This window comes from Polypterus senegalus, chromosome 15 (genome assembly GCF_016835505.1).
Source record: "Polypterus senegalus isolate Bchr_013 chromosome 15, ASM1683550v1, whole genome shotgun sequence".
In the NCBI taxonomy this organism is placed as follows: Eukaryota; Metazoa; Chordata; class Cladistia; order Polypteriformes; family Polypteridae; genus Polypterus; species Polypterus senegalus.
In genome coordinates, this window is record NC_053168.1 from 64500324 (window position 1) to 64523433 (window position 23110).

Here is a 23110-nt window from a genome sequence, read left to right on the forward strand (position 1 = left end):
AAACACGTGTGCTTTCATTCAAGGATAAAACCAAAGAAAAAAAAACATTCAGTTTACATGTTGCTGTCAATGAGTTAAAAACCCAAGCTTAAATGTCAATAGACAGAAAGTTGATATGCATTCATGGATGGTGCTGAGGTAAGAACGGCTGTCTTATAACCGAAAGGATCCGGGTTTGAGTCTGGGCGCTCCGCATTGTGAGTGGTGAGCTGATATTATTATTAATGTAATATATAAAAAAAAAACAAACATACATTTGATATGAGTCTGTAACACCCTGTGTAAAAATTTGGCTACTTGTAAAAGTTATCGCTTTTTTTATTATTCAGTTTTATTCTGTCAGTGATGTTCTCGTGGTGCAACGAACTTGCCTCACCCTCTCTGAGTTGATGCCGTTTATCTCCATTCTTTTCACAAGAGCAGCGATGACCACAGTTGGTAATGTAGTTAATGCCTGCTCAGAACTATTTGTTGTACCGGCAATCAAAGATACGATGCTATCAGACTGGACAAAGGCACAATCGTAACAACAGACAGCTTCTTCATAGCACTTTCCCTGCCTAATAGACTGGTGCACTGCAACGCAACTCTCCTTGCAGCTATAGTCAGTTTAGTACATGAGAAATTCTCCACACTAGTGTTTAGATCTGGCAGTGCCATGCATAAAATGCTTTTAATGCAAAGTTAATGCAAATATTAAAACATAATTATTTTATTTGTCTAAGTAGAAGATAGGTGGTGGAAGAAGTTTCCACTTCTTTTTCACAGTCTTTATATTATCTATTCACATACTCTTATGGCAGAATACATTTAAAAAGGTTAATCTTGGCCATGGATAAGATTAATTGGTCACCATCTTTTCAGTATGAACATTATTAGTCCTTAGAGATATTTTTTTAAAGGTCAATAATAATATTAATGGGGGCACTGAGTACAGTTTTTTGTCTTTTTAAGTAATACTATCACCTTCATTATATTCATGCCTTTGACTAATAAGTATATTTTTACTGTCCATCCTTGCTTTCTGTGTTCTTTACAATTCACAGCTAAAAAAATCAATGGCAGGTGTTATCTCAGCTGTAGTCTCAGTTACAGTTACTGGCAGAAAGTCAAGATCTGCTTTTCCTCTTCTCATTTTGTTTAATTTTGTTTTTGTCCTTGCATTTTACAACATTTAAGTCTATGGAAGTTTAACATTATGTTACACAGCCAGTATCTTCTGAAAGTATTAACAGCAGGAAATAATACCTGAATTTTAATGTAGTGGTAAGATTTGTTTTATTTTATTTTAAAAAGAGTGCTGATAAAAGTAAAAGGTCAAAAGTATTACTGACTAGATATATTATTAAAGACAACCTTGCCTTCATAGTTTTCTCATGTGGCAAGGTTGTGTTGATTTCATTCATAGTTTAGACCCTCTGCCATACATACTAGTTGCATCATGTCTTCACTTTTAATAAAAAATCTCCTCCTGTCAACTGAAATATTACTCTCTTTCACGGTCCTACAAATGCAAATGGAATTGTCTTACTCACCTCACAACAAAGTGAGACTGAATACTTGAGGCCTCAACATGAGTTAATAAAAACAGCTAAACTGTGTTGCTTGTCTGAAACAATATGGTCCGTGAATAAAAGGCAAAGGAAAGCATGGTAAAACTTGAATTGGAAAGCAAAATCATTTAAAATTTTATCATAATCAAAACATCCGCCCTCAGCTTGGCTTATTATGCTGACACTGCCAAGCAGGTGGTATGCCAAGGCCATTACCTAAACTGGGGACTAACCATCAAATACATCAGACTCTTTGTCTGATTTCTCCCTCACGTTTTAATGGGATGAGCCATCACCAAAACAAAAATAGTGGTCAGGGACTACCATAACAAGTCTCTGCTACTAGATAGTAAACAAGTTATTGTTTGGTCTAATAAGTCTGTTTATCGCCTAAAAATGTAATTTTTCTTTTACCAAATTGGCATGTATCATTGTTCATTCTGAGTTCATATTATTTCAGTTTTTTGTGTTACTTTGTACAGTCCATTACTGTGTTGTAGTGTTTTCCCCCAAATTGTTACATCATCTCACACTATCAAGTCTATTATGTGCTCCAAGGCATGATGAAAAAGCTCTGATACTCCAAAGGTAATCTTGAAAATGCATACCTTCCAAATGGTGTAATTAAAGTACAATACTTTGTGCTTTCTCTATCCAGTTTTGTTTGACAAAATCCCAGAGATACATTTCACCCTCTAAAAAGTGTAGCACCTGCCATCTCACCTGTTATTATCTCTATTTAGTGCATTTGATAATGCTCTTTCAGCATACTGTCATGCCTTTTGGGTTCATGCAAGCCTGGAGCACAATTTTTTTGCCAACAACCATAGAGTTTACCCATTCAGAAAATGCCCGCACTTTCTGAATAATCCCTATATTTATCATAGAATCTATATCTTGATTTTCATTTTCAACACAGTGGATCCGATACTCTCATATAGCATTATCTTTCAGTCTTATGTGGTTGATAAATGGTAATGCGCCAGAAAAACTGAAAAAGTCATGAAGCTACTTGAGCACATCCCGCTTGGACTGCAAATGATCTGCTTTACAGTCTTTGTCTTAAACACTCTTTGAATCAGTCTGAGATTTTTACATATTTCATTACAAAAAACTGAAAAACATCTTTCTGGAACAAAAATAAGAAAAAGTCAGACTGTGCGGTTTTCTTCTTGCTACCACTTGTACTTCACATCCACCTTTTGTCTAAACTGTGTGTCTATTTTATAATATTTTAGTGAGACCTCTTGGACATTGCAATTTTGCTATGTCAATTTTGTTTACTAAATTTTATCTTGTGCCTCTGCCACATTCCAATTAAATTATCATTGTTTACTTTTACCTGTGCTTTTTCATTTATTTTCATTTAATGCATTTATTTCCTCACTAAATGTTGCAACTGTCTCAGTGGTTTGACTTTAACTACACGCACAATTTCATTTTAATCACTTTAGTCATTTTTCCGGTTTCATTAAATGGCTGTATATGCGTCTATGTTGACTCATTTGCATGACATGTATTTAAAGTATCTCTCAACAATGTCAGTAATGCTTAAAAGTTTTGTGCTTATTATTATAAATTCCAAAAATGTGTGTTTTAAATGTAAGTGTTGGCTTTCAGTTTTTAAGTTTGTTTAAAAAAAATAGTTAAATGTTTCTACATGCACTCTGAAACAAAAAATATACCTTCTGTATGTAATGTTCCTGACAAAAATCTTCACATATATACATCATTTATATACATCATTTATATATATATATATATATATATATATATATATATATATATATATATATATATATATATACATATCCATCCATTATCCAACCCGCTATATCCTAAGCCAGCCAACACAGTTTGCAAGACAGGAAACAAACCCTGGGCAGGTGCCAGCCTACCACAGGGCGTGCACACACACACACACACACACCAAGCACACATTGGGGACAAGTTAGAATTGCCAATTCACCTAACCTGCATGTCTTCGGACTGTGGGAGGAAACTGGAGCACCCAGAGGAAACCCATGTAGACATGGGGAGAACATGCAAACTCCACGCAGGGAGGACCCGATCAGACACGCCCTCGTAGGAGAGAAGTTATAGAAGGAGGTTTTAAAAAAAAAAAAAATTGGGAGTGGTCTCCTCTACACTTTCTCATATACTCAGATATGGAGATGGATATTTGAGGAGTAAACCGTAAGACAATGATTGTATTTTTATATTATGTCCATTAAAGAACCATCAACAACAAATCAAATCAAATTAATAATATATTGAACAATTATTATAAAGGTAAAGTTAAATAAATCGGACTCTGCAGCTGCATGAATAAAAGGTAAAGTTAGCAGAAATAGCCAAAAGGTTTATAGAAATCTACGTTTTGCACCTAATATGTGTATGCAAAATTTAGTTGACCTAAGTGAAAGTGTACTCAAGTTATTGTGTTTACACACACGCACACACCACACACACACACACACACACAGACAGACACACAGACATAATTCCAAAAATGATATTTTCAGACTCAGGGAGATATAAAATGTAGAGATTTATCAAAATCTTGAAACTGAATTTTTGGAGGATTCCAGTATTTTCCCTATACATCATATACAAGAATGTCAAGGGAGGTCTAAAATGTCGAAATTCAAAAAAATCTTGACATCAAATTTTTGGACAATTACAATACTTTCTGTATACTTTGTATACAAGAAAGTAAAAAAGAAAGCAACAGAGGAAGGAAGGATTAAACAGGGAGTCGTTCAATAAGAAGAACCCAAAATAAAAGTCAATCCAGTTTACTTGGACTAAACTTGAAAATTAATACATTTTCTTTCATTACTTAATTAATGTGTGAAATAGTTCCAGTGTTTATATTTTTTTAAATATGATTTATACTGAAAGAAGGAAATGTCACATGAAAGTAAAATCAGATGTATATTTAATTTTCATTTTGCATGTCTGCTTATAAAAACCAAATAAAATACTGAGAACACCAGTAATTATGTATTATAAGTTTAAAGCTTGAAAAAGGAATGTGCAAGTAAAAATATGAATGTGCAAAGTGACATGAAAAAGAAAATGCAGAGTAGGGAAAATGAATTGTTAAATAAATCTGAAACGTGCACACAGGTATGCTCTGATAAAAATAACACACACTTTCTGTCATGGGTTTCCATCCTTGGTGTGTTGGGTTGAGATAAATGTTCAATAAGAAATTGAAGTTAAGGTGCCTGGCACTTGATAAACATGTCTAAAAAGGTGATTTAACTATGTAAGTCTACACCATTCCGTCTACTAAACATTATCATTGCAGGATCAATTGGGCAGTAAAAGCAGGCATACACAAAACAAAAGTGAAGATCTCACTTTTATAAATCCTGGTACTACGTTAATGTTAATATAGTAATCTACAGGAAGCAGATATACTGTATATCAGAGTAGATGAATGGATGATAGTTAGTTGTCTTTACAATTGCAGTTATAATTATAGCTTATATTTTGTTTAGCACTCTCACAAAGTGTAAACAATCCACAGTTAAAATGCAAGTTTAAATTGCAATTGCTAAATGCAGAACAAGTACAAATAAAAATGCTAATTTGATAAAATACAAGGAGAATAAAAGTATAAACTGAATTAACATAAATGTAAGTCAGTAATATCTGCTGTGATAGACAGTCGGCAGCTCAACCCGGCCGGGACACCCACAGAGCGGAAGGATGAGGGAAGGCAACCTCTTTCGACTTCACAGCCTTGCTGGGTACAATGAGTGCCACCAGGAGACGCTGCAGGAGGACCTGGGGACTCGTACTTTTTACATAGCCCCAAAGTACTATCGAGTCACAGGGACAGAAGCCCAGTAGTACTTCCGGGTTGACAAAAAACTCAAATTCTCCAACTGACTTGGAAGTGCCGGAAAGTCACGTGGATGGAAGAACAGAAGCACTTCTGAGTTGGGCACTATTTAAAAGCCTTCTGGGAACCCAGCAAGTGCGCCGGAGTTGAGAGGTAGTAGACAGAGCTTGCTGGGAGGAGTGTAGGAAGCAGAGAGGGAATTGTGTGTGCCTATTGTATTTACTTGCCTGTGGTGCTTAGAGGCATTATTTATAAAAGAAAGAAAGGAATTAAAGTACTTTTACCAGGTGTCCTGGACGTCTGTCTGTCAGGTTAGAGAGCGACAGTGCCCTCTAGTGTCACACTGCCAATTAATGAATTGATGGATTATAGCCAGTTGACAATGGAGGAGATTAAGATTGTAGCTGCCTATCATCAATACAGAAAAAAAACAGAATGTGTTACTTAGTGAGGCAATAATGCAGTCCACAACAATATTCTGTCACTTTTAACTCAGTGACTTTAACAACAAGTGTTTCTGAGTATACATGCATCTTAGGTGTTTTCCTTTATAGTCATATGTAATTTATATCACACATTATAACTTTTTCACAAATAAAAAAAAAAGAAAATAAAGGATATTTCTTATTTTTTTAGCAATAATGCATTTATTTCTATTAGGACTGACTACTGCAATATGCGCAATGTCCACAGGCTGCTCAAACCATTCTATATGTGGGTTCCAGTTAATTTAAAGTGCTGCTGCAAGAGTTATACTATAAGAACTAGAAAGCACAACCACATCACTCCAGTTTTTAAATCCTTATACTGGCTTCCAGCTAATTTAAGGGCAAATTTCAAAACATTCCTTATTCTGTATAAATTATTAAATTGTTTAGGCTATACTTATCTATCTAAACTTACACCATTCAAAACAGAGTGCTCATTACAGTCACAAGATGGGCATACACTTAATGAATCCAAGGATTAATAAAAACAACAGTGGTGGGGTTGCATACTTTGTTACAAGGTACTAGGCTGTGGAATGATTTGCCTGCTTGTATAATAAATATTTCTTTGGACTCATATTGAGTCTTCAGTCTGGATTTAAAACTATTAGTTTAGTTTACCCTGATTAAATCTCATGATTAGCTGTTCTTACTGAATTTCTGTTTGGCTATCATTTGTTAAAAAAAAAAAAGTATTACAGTGATTATGACCTATGTGAGAAAAGACATAAAATAACATGAAAGAGTTGAGGATCCACCCTGTATATTTGAAAACTGTTGCTTATGCAAACGTCTTTACAGACAGGAGTCCAAAACATAACTAATGAGTTTGACAAAATGGCTGACTTATATAATCACAAAACAGGAAGTGAGGTAGTAGTAGAGCGACATCTTGGGACCGAATATGATGTCAGGAGTAGGTGGGTTCTAGGGACCGGAACAGGAAGTATTGCTAAGTTCTTTTCAGGGAGTGTGACGTGGTGTTATGTTAAGGGTTCATCGGTTGTTCTGTAGGAGGAGAGGAGAGTTAGAGGACAGTGCCAATCCCTGGTCCGATGGCAACATGCACTTATTTGAACCCATAAACTGTCTCTTAATCGCCCCAGTGTGACACCCGTTTACTGACACTTTTCTATTCCGTTTCTCTTCTTGGTGTCTGTTGTACCGTTCTACTTCCAAACTGTTTCCCAAATGATGGAAAGATGCTAGAAATATTGGGCACTTCAAAATCTAATAATGGATCAAGGATGAAAGGATTTTGTATTCTTACTAGACTGGCCAACACATGTTTATACAGTATCGTAAAATACTCAGAAGTGGGTAAGCAGCCAGTTGGTCTAAACCTGCAGGATTGTGACCAAGTCTGACATTGTTCAGGACTTTATTATTGACTGTGGATCCGCCAGAGGTTTATTTTTCTTCCTCTCCTCTGTTGTCAGCTGACCATATCTCAATGATAGAATTATCAGTCTTCAATACTGGGTGTTTTAAACTAATCCATATTTTTGTTTGTGTATTATTTTATTTGTAAAGTTTGAAATTTGTTTTTTACTTGTAAATTTGTTTCAGCACTCTGAGCTTGCACTCACTGAAGAGCAATATACACAATTAAATCAAATAATTCAAATTTATCAAGGAAGATCACTTACTGTTTACCTACTGCTGGTAAAAGGCCATAGCAGGGGAGGCAGTAGAAAAAAAAAATTCTTTATTGACACTGACATACAAATATTTAGCTAACTGTAGGAGTACACCTCTAATAAAATTCTTTACAAACCAAACTTAAAAATGGACATTAAGCACAAAGATGCAAAATCTTCTGTTATGAAAATAAAAATGGAGATTCTGAGCGTACTCATTTTTTTCAATATTGAAAAACATATGAATCTATAACTAAACATTGTACAATAATGAAAGTATATTTTATAAAAAATAAAACTAAAAACATGAAAAGTGGAAAAACACCTCAAGGTAAGACCCAAGACAAACCACAGGAGCAGCCCCATGACCTGAAGGGACAAATTGTCTCTGAATCTCATGGTGTGAACACTAATGATTCCGGACATTTTGCCAAATAGATGAGGGAAAAAAAAAGTGACTGTACATGATGGCTGAGGTCTTTCATAATAATCAGGTGTTTGATTACTTTTGTTCTAAATACTTATGTCTGCTTGCTTTGAATACAGAATTAATATAAATAGTAAGTCCACAATATTTGCCATTTTGTTACACTTTTTTACTGTAAAGTTGCTACACTGCTGTGAACGACATAATTTAAAGTTAATTAAACAACACATTTTTATATTGTTGATGTGGCTTACTTTCTACAACATTCCTTGCATGCTGTTGAATTCTCTTTGAGACAAAAGTGGATATGGATTTTTGTTGAACAAGCTTTTATTTTCCTTGAGTACTACACAACACTACATGTTACATTTATTGAACAAACTACAGGTGCATCCAAAGATGTGGGGATATTCATAATATAGTTTAACTTTTTTAAAGTATGAAGAATAAATACAAAGATTACAAAAGATTTTTGGAACAAATCTCTGGTGAAAGTTATACCCTTTCTTGTTAACTGTATTTCTTCACTTGGGTGGCGCTCCCTTCACAGCACATTCCCACTGAACTCATGGGATACAAACTTGAGATCACACCTCACTCTCAAAGCAACTCTTTTAGCGAGTTCAGCCAAAGGAGAATTCAGTAGACTCAAGAAAATAATCAAACATGAGACTGAGAGAGGTGTGCATTCTACACAGTAGGCTGCTTCCATTTAATCTTGGCCTAAAATTTAGAGAAAGGTTTAATTTTAATTAATTTTTCCCTTATGATGATGGAAATCTGGATTGAGTCTTTTTGAAAGTGAGTTTTAATTATGTGGTGCTTACCATAAAATATTTACTTAAAATACTTCTTCAAGTAATGTGGTATTTACAGGGTGTCTACTAAGGTCAACTAAAGAAAGAAACCACTTCATACCAGTATAGGCTACCAGACAGTAAATAAAACAGTTCTTTTTGCATGAAAATATGTAAGATTTATTACAATGTATTACCCATTTCCAAGTAGATGTCACTTAAGCCTGAAGAAGAATTTTCTGAAATTCTAGCTCTATTATTATTAAGTAGTTCATGTCACTTAATCCATTTCCGAGTTGGGAGTAGTAACAGTTGTGGCAAACATTAAACCAGTCGTCTGATCTGGCAAGTAAGATTTGTGTGAAATAATATTAAAGTAATTTAGGATTTATGGAAATTCAATTTAAAAAATCTATTCTAAATTCTATTTTTAATTTAAACATGTTCTAGGATAGATTAAGCGAGAATTACTTTATCTGTGAGGCCAAAGATGCAAATAATTCAATAATCCTGCTTTCTGGAATGGGCTCAGGTTTTGTCTGTTCCAGAAAGAAAAATTTGATGAAAACCAGCTTATTTACTGTACTGGGGAAACCAATGCCCTAAAACTAACTTGCAGAAGAACAGGTTTAATGTAAAGAATCAAAGATTCGAGGACACAATAATCAATGAGCAGAGAATCTAATCATATGATGAAATGTCAAAAAGGACTGGTTACCAATGCTGATCCTTGATGAATTATTTAAGAAGCAGAAAAAGCAGTTGAAATTTAGAAAACTGTTGTGCCCCAAGAAGATAGAAACATAAAAGTTTATTTGTCCCCAGGAGGAAATTTGGCTTTTTACAGAATCACATTAAAAAAACACTGCGGTGGGCTGGCGCCCTGCTCGGGGTTTGTTTCCTGCCTTATGCCCTGTGTTGGCTGGGATTGGCTCCAGCAGACCCCCGTGACCATATAGTTAGGATATACAGTGGTGTGAAAAACTATTTGCCCCCTTCCTGATTTCTTATTCTTTTGCATGTTTGTCACACAAAATGTTTCTGATCATCAAACACATTTAACCATTAGTCAAATATAACACAAGTAAACACAGAATGCAGTTTTTTTAAATGATAGTTTTTATTATTTAGGGAGAAAAAAAATCCAAACCTACATGGCCCTGTGTGAAAAGTAATTGCCCCTTGTTAAAAAATAACCTAACTGTGGTGTATCACACCTGAGTTCAATTTCCGTAGCCTCCCCCAGGCCTGATTACTGCCACACCTGTTTCAATCAAGAAATCACTTAAATAGGAGCTGCCTGACACAGAGAAGTAGACCAAAAGCACCTCAAAAGCTAGCCATCATGCCAAGATCAAAACAAATTCAGGAACAAATGAGAACAGAAGTAATTGAGATCTATCAGTCTGGTAAATGTTATAAAGCCATTTCTAAAGCTTTGGGACTCCAGCGAACCACAGTGAGAGCCATTATCCACAAATGGCAAAAACATGGAACAGTGGTGAATCTTCCCAGGAGTGGCCGGCCGACCAAAATGACTCCAAGAGCGCAGAGACGACTCATCTGAGAGGTCACAAAAGACCACAGGACAACGTCTACAGAACTGCAGGCCTCACTTGCCTCAATTAAGGACAGTGTTCACGACTCCACCATAAGAAAGAGACTGGGCAAAAACGGCCTGCATGGCAGATTTCCAAGACGCAAAACACTGTTAAGCAAAAAGAACATTAGGGCTTGTCTCAATTTTGCTAAGAAACATCTCAATGATTGCCAAGACTTTTGGGAAAATACCTTGTGGACTGATGAGACAAAAGTTGAACTTTTTGGAAGGCAAATGTCCCGTTACATCTGGCGTAAAAGGAACACAGCATTTCAGAAAAAGAACATCATACCAACAGTAAAATATGGTGGTGGTAGTGTGATGGTCTGGGGTTGTTTTGCTGCTTCAGGACCTGGAAGGCTTTCTGTGATAGATGGAACCATGAATTCTACTGTCTACCAAAAAATCCTGAAGGAGAATGTCCGGCCATCTGTTCGTCAACTCAAACTGAAGCGATCTTGGGTGCTGCAACAGGACAATGACCCAAAACACACCAGCAAATCCACCTCTGAATGGCTGAAGAAAAACAAAATGAAGACTTTGGAGTGGCCTAGTCAAAGTCCTGACCTGAATCCAATTGAGATGCTATGGCATGACCTTAAAAAGGCGGGTAATGCTAGAAAACCCTCAAATAAAGCTGAATTACAACAAATCTGTGGCCCAACCAGTTATTAGGTTCAGGGGGCAATTACTTTTTCACACAGGACCATGTAGGTTTGGATTTTTTTTTCTCCCTAAATAATAAAAAGCATCATTTAAAAACTGCATTTTGTGTTTACTTGTATTATATTTGACTAATGGTTAAATGTGTTTGATGATCAGAAACATTTTGTGTGACAAACATGCAAAAGAATAAGAAATCAGGAAGGGGGCAAATAGTTTTTCACACCACTGTAGCAGGTTGAATAATGGATGGATGGATGGACATTACTAAATAAACATGCACACACAGTATGGTCGGAAAACACACACCAGAAAGTCTAAAAAGAAAGAAAAGTAGCTTTGTTTTCATTCGCTCCTTCGCTACTTCCTCCAGGAGGTCAAGAGTGTGTTCCATAACTTGAGTCTGGCCTTTTAAATAGTGTGTTGATTCAGTGGGCTTCTCTGTAAGTGATGTTACTGGTCCAGTACACTACAGTGTAGAAAATCGCTCTGGCCATCATAGAGTTGAAGAAAATGTGAAGGATGTCACTACTCACATTAAAGGAACGCTGTCTCCTAAGAAAAATGAAAACTGCTCTCTCCTTTCTTATATAGCTCTTCTATATAATGAGAGTAGTCTAGACTATCATTGATAATGAACCCCAAGTACTTGTAGGAGTGTACCACCTCTATATTAACTCCTTGAAAAGTGACCAGACATAGAGGCTGTTTGGTGTGTCGAAAGTCAACTACCAGTAACTTAGTTTTGCTGAGGTTGAGTTGCAGGCAATTCTCTTTGCAGCAAGAAAGCAAGTTCCCCACCTGACTCCTATATTCTGTTATATCCACCTAATTAATAGACCCTATAAGTGCAGAATAATCTGAGAATTTCTGTAAGTGATGTGACGTAAAGAGAAAAGGAAACAGGAATGTTCCTTGTGGTGCTGCAGTGTTTCTGACATTTGTATCAGAGATACAGTCCTTGAGTCTAACAAAATGCAGTCTCCAGAACATATGTATAGTATAGTCCATTATCCATGACACCACAGACTCAGCCACTTGCATATCTCAGTGTAAATCCCTTACCCTTACTTCTTTGTCCATATTCTTCCCAGAGAAAGGAAACAGACCCTGGACCTGCAGATTTTGTTTTTTTTCTCCAGTTGTTTGGATTTTAGTTTTTTTCTGTCCTACCTGACCATCAGGCCTTACTTTTACACTATGTTAATTAGTATTGCCTAATTTTATTTTTATATTTTGTCTTTTTTCTCTTTCTTTATACTGTAAAACACTATGAGCTACATCTTTTGTATGAAAATATGCTATATAAATAAATGTTATTTTATAGAGCACAAACAACAGAATCATGGAAAAACTGTCAATGTGGTTCCTATGTATGATTTTGTTCTTTTATTGCATTCACTTTAACATTTTAATCTACCAGCTGTGTATAATAATCACTACTGCAACATACACTAAACATGACTAACGTAGTAACTTGGTTACAACGTATAAATTAGCTGCTTTGAAACAGTTAGGCTGCACATTCTAATCTTATTACAAAAATTTGAAGTTACCATGCAAAGTGTGGGTGCTGTTCCAAGTCTTCTTGTGTGTAACTGCTCTATAGCAAGATAGAATTCTTTTTGAGATCCAGGTAGATCTCATCACTCTTTCTGGAACAAACCCTAGATATGACCAACAAGATACAAAATAGGACATTGTTTTTATGTTCCTGAGATAGTAGTCCTGTTGCAAATTACTAAGGTATGGACAAACAAATCCTGGTCTGTTTTGATTTTTGGTTTTTACTGGGCTGTAAATATTTTGGGATTCTGTTTATTTATTGGTACCCCATACTTAAAACTTTTCTGATGATGCGGTTGTATGATGGTTGATCTTTTTTTGTCATTGTAGAACAAAAAAATTGTTCTTTCTCAAAAATCAGCAAGGTGCATCGCCCTTCATCTTACTTTTATTGCTACTGAGGAATTTTGGGGCATGAGTACCGCAGAAGTGAAAAAGATTTACCTATGTTTTTAATTAAAATAAAAAGTTATCTGAGTTGGGCTGCTGCCTGGCCTAAAATCACTTAGTGGAGCACTTTATTTGAAAAAAACATGTAAAAAGCATTGCATTTTTTTGGTGTGAAAAATTACATTTTTATTAAATTTCAAAAGTATAATGGTAATACAAATAATAATAGTAATGATGAATACAAATAATATTAAATGAACAATAATAAAAATAATTACAGTAATAATGATACTACTGATGATGGCAAAACAGTATATAATCTCAGTCTTTTGTGTAGTAAATCTTAAACCACAGTGAAAGACACAACCCAGTGTCAAAGTTGGGACAATAACAGCGTGTTTCTTTTTGGATTTTCTTTTCAGATTTATCAGTTTTTGAACAGCACACTGCACAAGTTTGACTTGGATTCTGTTTTTTTCTGTTGGAGGTATATAATCAATAAAATATCTGCCAATAAGACAATTTGTATTGATCTGCGATGTACTGGTTGACAGTGTCTTTTCAGTGATAGTGTAGATGGTGGATGTGCAGCAATGATTTATTCTACAAGCTGGCATTTAAAGTCTGCATGAAATAGAGCTTTGTCAGCTTTTTGTTTGCATAAGACGAATGCATTCCAAATGCACTGTTCCACCAGATGACATTTCTTTTTGTAGTATTTCTTTTGTTGACCCTGCATAACAAACAGGTAATTTCTTGATCCACATGATTTACGCTACTCATCATGCTATTGTATTTGACCACAGCACAAGGCTTCATAACCTGCTTGTTGCCTTTTGCTTGTACAGTGAGCATAGTTGAATTATGCACAGTACTAAGAAGACAAACATCTTTCTTGTCTTTCCATTTCAGTGCAAGCACTTTACCCTTTTGCCAAGCTACTTGTGCACCTCACTGTAATTTAGCTCTGCCAAAGTCTTCAGGCATGCCACGACTGCTGGGACACACTGTTCCATATGCGTCAGTCTTTCTTTGCAGCAAAATGTCAAATGACCCTGGAAAAGTATAAAAATTGATTAAGGTTACACAGTAACCTTGATCAGCAGAGTATATTTTGAGTGCTGTATTCTCATCAAAGTCTTCATTGTTGGTAAATATCTGATATTTCATTATTAGGGAAAATTTACATAATTTCTCCAAAGAATGGCAGCACTGACAGCACTTTTAGAGCCCAAGTGATTCTCAGCTGTAATGCTTACACAAGACGTATCTGTACAATTGTCCTAGTGACCCTCAGGACTAATGCTTTTAGCACGGTTTTTGAGTAACCCTTGGGTCTAACACTAAGGAGGTTAAAAGGCCAAACGAGATATTTCAATCATACATAATAACAAGTAAAGAAAAAAATATATCTTTTCTGTATAAACAGTTAAAAACTTACAACCATATATGCATAATGCATAGTTTATGTATCAAAACAGTCCACATAGATTCTTGGAATTTTTTGTGAGCTGCTCCCACACAGAAAATGTTGCCATTTTAGGTGACAGTTATATGCAGTACATATCGCTAACTGGAAAAACTGGCGCCCAACAGTTTTTCAGATAAGTCTAAAACAAGAGTTGAAACAGTTTGAGTTGTGAGTTATTGTCTAAAAACCATTTTACACTCACTCCCTCCCTTTCAAAGATCCAAGAGGACAGTGGGAAAAGGATCTCTCACTCAATAGCTCAGAAAAGGAGTGGAAAGTAGCAATGCAGAGAATCCACTCAAGTTCCATATGCACAACCCATGCAATTATTCAACTCATAATTATATATTGAGCAGATCTGCCTCGCTTAAAATTGTCCAAAATGTTTCCAGGGCAAGATCCAACCTGCGAACTTTGCAATCAAGTTCCAGCCTCACTAGGCCACATGTTCTATACCTGCTCCAAATGAACATCATTCTGGGCCAAAATCTTCAAATGCCTATCAGACAGCATTGGTGTCGCAATCCCTCCTAACTCATTAACAGCGGTGTTTGGGCTTAAAGTGGAGAAGGACAAACAAACTGTAATTGCCTTTACTACGCTATTGGCACGTAAACTTATCTTGATTAACTGGAAGAATCCTAACTCACCTATTCTAAGTCAGTAGGTAACTGAATTTCTATACTATTTGAAACTGGAAAAAATCTAATTCTCACTTAAAGGATCTGTGCATAACTTTTTCAAAACCTGGCAGGATCTAATCAATAACATTTTAGAATAAGCTTTTAAAGCACTGAGGAAGCAGATTCTCTCCCCTTTCTCCATTTATCTTTATTCACTTATTAATTCCTCTACTTATTTTTATTAGCTTTAAGTTTTATTCTGCTGGCTTAGCTCTCTTTTTCAGGGGTGGGGGTTGATTTATTTTTAATCTTATTTTTGTAAAAATTTATTTATTTGTATTGAATGTTGTGTGACTTCAATAAAATAATAAAAAAAAAACTTACAACCATATATGCATAATGCACAGTATATGTAATGTGGCACAGTGGTAGCGCAGCTGCCTCACAGTAAGGAGACCTGGGTTTGCTTCCCGGATCTTCCCTGTGTCTGTGTGGGTTTCCTCCGAGTGTTCTGGTTGCCTCCCACAGTCCAAAGAAATGCAGGTTAGGTGCATTGGTGATCCAAAATTGTCCCTAGTGTGTACGCCCTGTGGTGGGCTGGCGTCCTGCCCGGGGTTTGTTCCTGCCTTGCGCCCTGTGTTGGCTGGGATTGGCTCCAGCAGACCCCTGTGACCCTGTGTTAGGATATAGCAGGTTGGATGATGACTGACGGTATATGTATTAAAACAGTCCACATCAGCAGTCCACATAAATTTTTGGAATCTTTTGTGAGCTACTCCCACACAAAAAATGTTGCCATTTCAGATGACAGATACATACAGTACATATCGCTAACTGGAAAAACTGGCGCCAAACAGGTTTTCAGATAAGTCTAAAACAAGAGTTGAAACAGTTTGAGTTATGAGTTATTGTCTAGTTGCCAGTAGAGAAACAGCAATAAACAATTGGAATGCATTGTTCAATAAAGTCTTCAGCAGTAAGAGGGGACTTTATTTTGAGATAAAAAGAATATGCATCTGTTGTCAAGTACAAGCCTGGAAGTGACACTGCAGTTCAAACCTAGATAAATGCATTCATCAGTTTTGCTTGCGGCATTGATAAGTGGATCTTCCATGTAAAAAAAAATAAACAGTATCATTCCCTTTTTTCGGAATAGTATTTTAGTGTTACAACATGTGTACAGTATTTACAATGCAGCTATTTAGAAAAAATCAAGAGAGTACTTAAGCATGACATGCACACTAATGAAGTAATAAAAAATGTAGAACCACAACACCCACTGGTGTGATAAACAGCGCTTCTAGTGTTAAATTTTCAAGGAGTTCCTCTTGATATATCCTAGCAATCAGTGAACATAGTTTGAGTATTACATTTTATTGAATGGTGATAGAAAAAAAATTATAGTTAAACCTTAGGAATTTAAAAGTACTGTTTTAACTAAGAATGACAACAGCTTTTAATTTTGTGGATTTAATCTCCAGCCAACCGATTCAGGTTTCGTGGTTTACCTTTTCTCTGCTCATGTTTACTTTTTAATTAAGAACCTGTAGAAGATTTTATCTTTTGCATTTTACCACTTTGGTATGTGTGTCTGAGGACAGTGCTGAAAATAATTTTAACCTTAAGAGACTTGTTTCTAGTGTAGATTAATTAAACAGAAACAGATGATGTCTTCATTTTTATTAAGTAGCATATGGGTAGAATCTGAAAACTGAATACAAAATATATGTGCTGATATGGCAGTGATCAAAGCTAGCACATTAGTGTCCCAACTGATATTTAAATGTGTGAAGACATAATTTGAAATGCTGTTCTCTACTTTTGCCAAGTCGAGTAGAAGTGTTAAACTAATCAGCCTCAATGTAGTAAATAAGCATATTTTCAATTAGGTTCATTAGCCACACCTGTTATTTGTGTTAAAAACAGAATATGAAGTGCAATCTAACTACTGTTGCTGTATGGGATAAGCTTAGTAAATACTACTGATTATTTAATGATAAATAATGCTATAGTCAGCAATGGCCAGATGTCCAAATAATGCTAAAAAAGCTACTAAAAACATTTTCAGCCAAAACCTAAAATTATATGAAATCCACTACAAGAAAATAAATAATATAAAACCTATTTAATTCATTTATGAAAACAAGTTATAAAAATGCAGTTCTGTTTCGGGTAAATAACTGTTTGTGCCATTTTTGTCCTTGTCATTTTTGTGCAGTTACTTTTGGGATTTCAAGCCTGACCCTCATGTCCTATCAATGGGGTTTACATCTAGCCTTTAATTAACCCATTATAAAATTCTTTTTCCTCAGTAACTGAACATTTAACTCAGAGGTGTGACCAGAACATCATATGTGGATGGGCATATGGCTTGTCTGGGGGGGCAAAAAATATCCATCCATCCCCATTTTTGTAGGGGGGTCAAATAATAATAACATAGTTTTATATAACATAAAATTGTGGCATAAATCATAACCTATTGTTCAATAAAATTAACAGAGGCAATGTAACTTTTATTATTAATTTTTGTGAACAAATATAGAACTACATCTACAAGGTAGATATCAATAAACATCAAATGTATACAGCATATGAGAGAAAGAACAGAAACATGGCTCAATGTAGTCATTAGGGAGGCTATAGGATATCAGTTTCCAGTGTTTAACCTGGATATGATCTACAGGACCAGTCTGTGGTTACTCTTGGCAAATTCTGAAATAAATTCATTCATGTCTAGATTTTCTGTGATGTTTTTCTCATGTGCCAGAATGACTAAATTTCTCTTCCTTGAATGCAGCATTGTTTGGCAGAGTGGAGTGAGAATGTGGTTCAAAGTAGAGAAAGAGCTTTCGCATGCAGCTGAAGACACACCAATGATGAGTGCTGTGACATATATATAGCGAATGCAACATAGGGAAGGCCTCTTTGTACTGCTGAATGCATTTGCTTGCTTCAGAGAGATTAGCTGGCAGTTTATTGATCAACATTGCTTTTGCCACAGCAATTTCATTTTGCAAGCTCATACTGTTTTGCTCTGTGCCTGCAAGTGCCTGAAGTGATTTCAGGAGAGAATGATCAAGAAATAATTCTGATTTTGGCAGGAGAAGCAATGTGGTCCTCAATAATGAAACATTTCTCTGATAGAATCTTGTCTCCATTTCCACAATAGCTCTATCAAGAATGCTGAACATAGCCCTTTTAAAAGTCTGATTAGGAGCAATTTGTTCATCAGAGTCACCATGCCTGGGCATAGACACGACAATACTATCATCACGCTGTGAATTAACTTTCCGTTTCCTTTTGAGCGAATTGGTAGGCCTACTTTCACACTGAGAGAAATGCTCCTCCCAGAATGAGTCGCATCTCATCTCCTTCAATGTGGCCAGTGAAGCTGTCACCACCTCCCCAGCAGTGCACAAATCCACTGCATGTTCCTGTAGAATTGCATTGGCTGGTTTCAGCACACCAAGCACATGAAGGAGGAATTTTCCTGTATTGAAGAAATTCTGCTTTTTCAAAAGACCACATGCCTCTATGCAAATGTCAAAAAGGGGCAGTGTCAGCCTCTGCTACTTTTGAGAGAAGCCCCCTTATAGCTTCCTGATTGTTGACAATGGACTTTGTGATATCATCATGACTGGTCCATCATATTTCTAGAAGTGTTTTCAGTGTGGATGTATTGTATGTGTGTGAAACATAATGTCTGTGACAAACTTCTTACCAGAGGTTCTGATTCCATTGCATGTATCACTGCTAAATGGAGCTGGTGGTTGTAGCAGTGTACATATGGAATGTACTTACCAACTTTGTTTTGTAACAAAGCCTGGACACTACGCCTTGCCCCAGACATGACAGAAGCACCATCAAAACACTGACATACTAAATTGTCTGGGCTGTAACCTAGCTCAGAGAGATGTGACAGAATTTGGTTACAAATATATTCAGCATGAAGCTGATTCAGTTCAATTAAGCCAATCAGGTGTTCTTCAGGGATGGAGTTCTGGACAAATCTAATCACTACAGACAAATTCTCAATGTTACAGCAATCCCTGGTACCATCACTTTTAATGCAAAGTCCAGGAGAGTCAGCTTTTTCATATTTGGTCCTGATATCTTTTGCCACCATTTTGGCAAGAGTCTCAATTATTTCATTTTAAATTACATTGGATGTGTATTTTGCGTTGTCTGAGATGTATTTTACAATTTCTGCAAGTTTGGTATCTTTTTTGATTGTGTAATCAAAGTACTTAAGAAAAAGTCCCTCCTCCCCACCTTCGTGATCTTAACCACGCAGAGCCAGTTCATTGACTGCAAAGAACTGAACAGCCTCCCCAGTGCTTTTCACATAATATCTATTCTTTTCTATCTGTGTTGGACTCAGTAGTTGAACTATGCTTTCACCCATCTCTGCCCGATGCCGATACTCTTGCCATGCAGATATGGCTCTGACGTGGCTACTAGACGCGTGTTTGTGGAAGCCGCCACCATCTTTTTCTAGAGCTTTTTTCCAATTAGTGTAGCTGTGTTTGGTGAATATGTCCTCGTGGACCGAATTGGAAACGCTAAATTTGCGGCAGGCAAAGCAAAAGCTGGCATCACGAACAATAGAATATTCAAGCCATGGTCGAGACTGATACCAGCTTGCACTAAAACATCTGAGAGTCTTTCCGAATGTGCGCTTGGGATAATTAATTAAAATGGGCTGGGATGGGCTATCCATATTTAAGTCAGGCAAACCGGACTGTACATTTTGTTGAAGGCAGAGGTTTGGAGTACTTGACATGGGCATAGAGCTGGAGGATTGTGTAGGCTTATCTACATCTTTTGGAGTTTCAGTTCCCGACGTGGGTGCGCTGTGCTCCGTGTTGGTAGCAGTGGTGCTGGGCTCAACCGTGGAGCCAGCAGCTTGCGGAGGGACAGAGGTTGAAGATGTCTGCTTTTTAATAAGCCACCTATGCATAGCCTTTGGTGTTACCAACCAGAAAATAAAAGAATGGAATGTATACAGTTTTAATTAAAGAATGCGGTCAACAGGTTCAAAACGTGCTGCAAAATGTGACGTGAACTGTGCAAATCAAATGTTATTCTTCTCCAGAGTTTTCATTGGACAGACAGAGCATTTTGCAGGGTGGGCATGGCTTGTCTCTAGGGGGGTAGTGCCCACCCCAGCCCCACCGTGGTCATGCCTCCGATTTAACTTAACTTTCTATAGAAATTCTTCCCCAACTTTTGAGGCTGACAGATGTGTATTTTGTCAAATATAAGGCACGAACTCAGATTCTTATTAGTGAGCAGAGCTTTTCTGCTTGCTGCATTGCCAAAAATATCCTTTTTATGTGCATTTTTGATGTCCACCTCATGAACTCTGACTTAGCAAAGCAAGAGAAGCCTACAGATTTCTTGATAGTGTTGCATGGTTTCTTTTGTAATTTGGTAAAAAATTTTACACCTTGTTCTCAGTGAGATCTAAACAAGATAGCCATCCTGTCTGTAAACCAAAACTATCTCAGACCTTTACCTTTTAACATAATATACTGGAAGCCTTTAAAGTGTCTTTGTAAGCTTTTCTAGAATGATGGACATTGGCTTTTTCAGAGCATTGAATTTGATTGGGATACAATACATCTCTAGAAGCTGTGCTGACACCTTCATTCAGATGGTAAGGTTCAAATTGAGACACATTTATATGAAGCAGTTTTAGATGAACTTGATTGAACTTGGTAGCTTGAATTTCTCTAATTGTTGTTTCTGTGTGCTGTTTGCACAATCTTTTCATGATAGTATGGGTTTTGTTTTCAGGTATTTCAGTTTTTCTACACCTTCTAAAAGCCATAAGTGATAGCATAATTGCCAATTATGTCCTGGTGTGGGTCTTGAAATGGACTGCTGTTCTGTCCAGACTTGGCTTCTGTCTTGCACCCATTGCTATCAGGATATGATTCAGCCCCCTGATAATTGAGGTTTGGATTAGACGGGTCTGAGAGCATTTTATGTTGTGTTACAGACTTATGGTGCTCCATCTGACACATTTTCTTTGATCCAAACCTTTCAGAACCTTTCACATCAAATACGCCCATTCTGAAAGTAATACCATTGGGTGACAAGAGTATCTTTTTTAACAAGAAGTTGGCAGATTAACGGGTTACTTTTTTATAAAAGGTAAACAGTCTGCTGGGTAAAAATAGCCATTAATTCTCAAAAAAAGAAAAGAAAGAAAAAGAAAAATCATGAAGTTTTTTAATTGGAAAGAAGAAAACCAGATTTCTCAACTCTGACTTATATGTTCAAAATGACCTGTAAACCTTCTGTATGTTCTATATATCTGTAATAGCCAACCATAGATAGTTAAAGCTTTGAGTTAAACTCATATTAGTGTTTGCTTAATTTGAACAGAATATAAGTTTCTTTCATAGTCATAGACAATGGTATAGTCTTTTCCCCCTATAAGTTAGTAAAGCTAGAACTGAGATACAGTGTGATAATTGAGTCAGTTGTTGTTAGAATAGGTCCCAGTACTCAGGGAATGAAAAGACCTATTTTCAACTTAGAAATGGGATAGGCATACAGTTTTTTGACCGTTGTTTTGAAATGGTTCAGAAACGTTTTGAAGTGATTTGTAACGATTTGAAATGTAACAAGATTTAAGCTTTGAACAGAACTTTTCTAAACTAGAACTTTGTTTTTTGCTATTTTAATTTTCTTTCTTGTGTGAACTGTTTAACTAAAACTTTTAAAAATGAAAATATTTTGTCTGTGGAATCATTTTGGCTCATCAGGCATTTGTTGAATCCCATTTTTAAGCTGAACTTTGGTAATTTTGGAACAGCGACAATATCTTCGATCAACTAAAGTATTGCCCTCAGAATAAATTTTTACAGTGGCCATCATAATAAAAAATCTTGTATTTTAACTAAATGGAATTTCAGGTTTTTCTACCTAAACAGCAAGTAATTTCAACAAAGAAAAATAAATAAAGAATAAAAAGATGCTAATCACTGTTTAATAAGCACAAAGTAAATGTCTTTGAGCAAATAAGTAAAAATCATTTTCTGTTTTTTTTTTGTTATTTGACTCAGATAAAACAGTTTCTAGAATCCTATGCTCTCTAACGTGTTTTTTTACATGAGAAAATTTAAATCCGTGGCTTATGGAAAATTCCAACTCGGCTACATACGGTTCTCCATATACAACTGAAAATGTTCAGGCTTCCACGCAGATCGCATTTTAAGCTTGTGAGGCATACATTCTCTACCACTTTGATATTCATATATGCAACAGGCTTTTTACAATTAGCAGACAACCAAAGAAGGTAAATCAGTCACTACATGTAATGCAGATTCAGTTGAAAATGAAAGTATCCCTTTAAGTCTAACATTTGAAAGTCAATTTTTTGTCGTGTTTGAAAATGATTTTCCATTTCAGGTGTCTGCAGGAATAACTTTTTAAACTGATCTCTATGCTGTCTATAATCTGGTTTTAAAATAAAGTATAGCTTAGCACAGAGCTGAAGCAGATCTTGTTAAGGTTGTTAATGACTTTCTGAAGGCTATTGACTCTGGGTCATTCAACATCCTAATACTCGTGGATTTTAATGGCAGCATTTGACATATAGCAGCAAATCAAGACAGTCTGTTAAATCAACTGGAAAGCTCTACAGGGGTTACTGGCAACTTATCTCCTACGATTTATTATTTATCGTGCTAACAGGAAGTATTTTATCAGTACTGGTAATTTAAACAGCATCCAATGTCAGTACAGTTATTTCTGTTTTCTCTGCCTTTTCTTTTTGACCTGTAAGTTTCCTAATTACAAGACAATCCATGTAACTGACACTTATATACAGTCACTTTTTTAGAAAAATAACATTACAGTTGGTTAATAAAATTATACAATACAATACAAAACAGTTTATTTTTGTATAGCCCAAAATCACACAGGAAGTGCCGCAATGGGCTTTAACAGGCCCTGCCTTTTGACAGCCCCCCAGCCTTGACTCTCTGAGAAGACAAGGAAAACTCCCAATAAAAACCTTGTAG